Source organism: Camelina sativa, chromosome 17, assembly GCF_030686135.1.
Source record: "Camelina sativa cultivar CO46 ecotype springtype chromosome 17, ASM3068613v1".
Classification (NCBI taxonomy): domain Eukaryota; kingdom Viridiplantae; phylum Streptophyta; class Magnoliopsida; order Brassicales; family Brassicaceae; genus Camelina; species Camelina sativa.
Window position 1 is genome coordinate 29184378 of NC_141896.1, and position 4386 is coordinate 29188763.

At 43.6% G+C, this 4386-nt stretch overlaps 1 non-coding gene across 1 annotated transcript; it reads right to left on the reverse strand.

Annotated features, from left to right (window-relative positions):
* Positions 1–939: 939 nt before the first annotated feature.
* On the reverse strand, positions 940–1046 carry LOC147924464 (small nucleolar RNA R71). Its single transcript, XR_015587915.1, has one exon. It is a non-coding gene; the product is annotated as a small nucleolar RNA R71 (small nucleolar RNA).
* Between the last annotated feature and the right edge of the window lie 3340 nt (positions 1047–4386).

Consider the following 4386-nt stretch of genomic DNA (forward strand, 5'->3'; position numbering starts at 1 on the left):
GACACCTCTTATACTGCAACTGCATAAGGGGAATTGAAACACCTTACCATCCATTCATTCATATCTCACCATTGCTTACATTCATCATCCATCACCAACACCAAAAGCTTGTTTCAATTTGGCGCCGTTGCCCATTTGAGTGTGTTTTTGTGACATTTAAGATCCATATTAGTCTAAGATTAAGTTCGTTTATACACTTGTGAAGTTGCTGGATTTGAATCTTCTGCTGCTGGGTTGTCTTGAGTTTCAGGTACCCACTTGACCAACCACTCGACAACCACTCGACCGAGCAGTGATCAAGCACCTGATCGAGTCAGAAGCCGTCTCTATTTGGACACCACTTCCCAGTCGCCTTGACCGCCTACACGAGCCTGAGCTCAACTGTGTACCTGTTCGAGTCTGTACTCGTGTCTGTTGATGCACACAAGGTCTAAGGGGAAAGACAATCTTCAAAAGCCTCTTGACAACATCCATAGGCTGCAAAAGGGTTTGGGAAGTCAGAGAAGAAGATTAGTTCAAGTTCAGCAAGAGGATCAAGTCATCATTGAGCAACAAGCTAACCATGAGCAGAGACCTAGGCACATTGGTGCTGGAGATGCACCCAACACACACAACCAGAGAGCTGGTATTGTGCCTCCTACAGTTGCTAATAATAATTTTGAGATCAAGAGTGGCTTGATCTCCATGATTCAAGCCAACAAGTTCCATGGGTTGCCAATGGAGGATCCACTAGATCACCTTGATGAGTTTGACAGAATCTGTGGTCTTACAAAGATTAATGGAGTGAGTGAAGATGGATTCAAGTTGAGGCTCTTCCCATTCTCACTTGGAGACAAGGCTCACCTTTGGGAGAAGACTCTTCCTACTGGAGCAATAACCACATGGGATGCTTGCAAGAAGGCTTTTTTGGCAAAATTCTTCTCAAATGCAAGGACTGCTAGATTGAGGAATGAAATATCTGGGTTTGCTCAAAGGAACAATGAGAGCTTTTGTGAAGCTTGGGCGAGGTTCAAAGGATTTCAGACTCAGTGTCCTCACCATGGCTTCAGCAATAAGTCCCTACTTAGCACATTGTATAGAGGAGTGCTTCACAAGATCAGGATGCTTCTTTACACAGCCTCTAATGGCAACTTCCTTAACAAGAATGTGGAAGAAGACTGGGAACTAGTTGAGAATCTTGCTCAGTCAGATGGCAACTATAATGAGGTCTATGACAGAACCATAAGGTCATCATCAACTGATCAAGAGGACAAGTACAAGAAGGACTTGAAGATGGTCAATGAGAAGCTTGACAAGATCCTTCTTAGCCAACAAAAGTCTATTCACTTCATTGGTGAAGAAGAGGTTCCAGTTCAAGAGGGGGAGACTGAATTTGCTGAGCTCTGTTATATGCAAAACCAGGATGGATTCAAAGGCTACAACCAAGGAGGGTTCAAGAACAACAACCTCTCCTATAGGAGCACCAATGTAGCTAATCCACAAGACCAAGTGTATCCACCTCAACAGCCTCAACAGCAACAAAACTATGTCTCCAAACAACAACATCAAGTGTTCCAGCCTCAGTTGTGTCCCCCACCAGGGTTTCAGACTAACCAAGGCCAAGAACAAGACTTAAGAGCTATGATGCAACAGTTGTTGATTGGGCAAACACAAGGAAAGATTGAGGAAGCCAAACAGTTTGCTGAGTTGAATCAAAGGCTTACATCCCAGTATCATGACCTGAACATGAAGTTTGAAGGTCTCAACTCTAGAGTGAAGTATATGGAGAGCAACATTGCCTCTACTTCTGCTCCTAAACCCAACCAACTCCCTGGAAAAGCTGTTCAAAATCCAAGGGAGTTCACTGCAAAAGCCATCCATATCTCTGATGAGGAAGTCACTGAGGACAGTGATGTTCAAGATGGGGAGGATTGGTCAGTTATTGAAGCTTTGAGTGAAGTTTGTGCAGAGAAATCTGAATCCGCCATTGCACTCGACCAGGTACTCGAGCCAGCACTCGACCGAGTGCCTGATCGAGTGGTCGATCGAGCTGAAGGATCAGGAGCTGTTAAACCTGCTAAGTACATTCCTCCTGCTTACAAACCACCTCTACCATTCCCAGGACGTTTCAAAGCACAAAGGATCAATGAATTAAGGGAAATAATTGAGAAAAAGGAGATGTTGGCTAAACAACAAAAGGATGAGGAAGCTTTGAAGGAGGAAGCTGTGGTTGAGAAACAAGAGGAAGTGATGGCTATACAAGAGATCATCATTGCTTATCAAGAAGAGGAGAGAGGACCTGCCTTGGAACAGTATGAACCTTATCCTATCTATAGAGATTTTTTGCTTGATATGTCAAAGAGGAAGGCTCAAGCTCAAGATGAGAAGAATCTTGAGAACCTTGGAGGAGTGATCATCCCAATTAAGCTTAAGGATCCAGGACCATTCTATCTGCCTTGCACAATCAGTTACCTCCACTACAACCAATGCCTTTGTGATTTGGGAGCTTCAACTAGTGTGATGCCATACTCCATAGCTCAAAAGCTTGGGAGAACTGATTTCAAATCCACCAAGCTCCATGTATGCCTAGCTGATGGGTCAAACAGAGAAGTAGTTGGAAGGTTGGAGAATGTCCCAATCAAGATAGGGAAGGCAAGGGTTCATACAGATTTTGTGGTATTGGAGATGGACAAAGAACCTGAAGATCCTATCATCCTTGGGAGGCCATTCTTAGCTACTGTTGGAGCAGTCATTGATGTCAAGGAAGGTCTTGTGACCTTGAACATTGTTGAGGGTATAGTTATGAAGTTCAACATCTATAACCCAACCAACCTTCCTACCATTGATGATCAGCCTTTTACTATCAAGGACAAAGATGGTCAAGAGGTCTTAAGTGATAAGGCAACTCCAAAGGCTGAGCTCTCTCTTCAAGAAGATTCTGTGGAAAAGCTTAAGAGGTCAGTTCAAGAGTTGACTAGTATGGTTGAAGATCTCCAAGTTAAGTTAAGCAAGAGGTCTTTGAGGAAAGCAAGACCAAGGCTCAAAATTAAGAAGAAATATGGTTTGTGTGCTAAGGGTGAGGTGATCAAGGATCAACTTCACAGTGACCAAGAGGTTCCAGGGAGGATTTCATCACCTCCTTGGTACCTAGACCAAGTCTAAGAAGGAAACCAAAGTCAAGCTTAGTGACTCTAAACAAGCTCACTAGGGAGGAAGTCCCTAAGGTATCCTTTGTAAATATAGTTTATTTTCCTTGTATTTTTGATGTGTTTTCTTTTATGTTTGTGTTGGACAGGCCTTTTAATATAAGTATAGATGGGTAAGGAGAGATTTGGACTTGGAGAAGGAGAAATGCAAGCCCACTCGACCAGCCCACGAGAGGTACTCGACCGAGTTGGAAAAGAAGTAAGGCCCATTTGATCATCAATTCTCTAGAACGATCGAGTGGAGGGAAGACAAAGAAGAAAAATTTTGAAATTTCAAAATTTGGTCAAGGTGCTCGTCCGTGTACAATCGAGTGTGGGGTCGAGTGGCAGCAAAAAGTAGGTCAAAGATTCCCAATTCAAATTTGAATGGTATGGACACTCCACCCTTGTCTCCTTGTCCCCTTAGTTTCTTTATATAGAGCTTGCACGAGATTATACCTCTCACACTCTCTCATTTGCTCAAAACAACTAAATTCAAGTTTTAAAATCTCTCTCAAGTTCATCTTTTGCTCAAGCTTTGTTCTTTCAAGTTTTTGGGTCACTAACCTATTAACTTTGAGCTTTGAGTCTATTCCCTTAAGTTCTTTTTGAAAATGTCTTCAAAGATCACTAGGAAGTCTCAACAAACCGCTGCAAGCTCCATGGAACGTCATGATGCTGGCCTTGAATCAAGAGGAGAAGCTGGAAAGACAACTCGACACCCCACTCGATCATGCACTCGACCGAGTGGTGGTTCGAGCAGTCGGTCGAGCCAGATGCCCTGTCCAAGGAGAGAGTCAGTTGAGGAAGATCCTGAGAGGACTGAAAGTGAGGAAGAAAGGGAGCCAACTCTCAATGAGTTCATGAGGAGACACAAGGCCAAAGGGAAGAGGCCAGCAGTTGAGGTTGAGCAAGAGGATAGTGAAAATGAGAGTGAGGAAGAAAGTGAAGAAGAAGAGTTAATGGATGATGGTGAAGCAGAATCTTGTGGGTTGTCAAAGAGGCAGCTTTATGATACTTTCATGAGAATGGAGTTCCTGGGGACTAGGTATCCACACAAGGAAACCATGGAGAAGCTAGCCATTGATGAAGATGTGGAGTATCTCTTTGAGAAGAGCAACCTAACCAAGTTCATGGGGCTTTGCATGGAGGGCTACAAAGAAGAAAGTTGTGAGTTCCTAGCCACTTTCAAGCTGACTACATATGCAAGGAAAGATGCTGA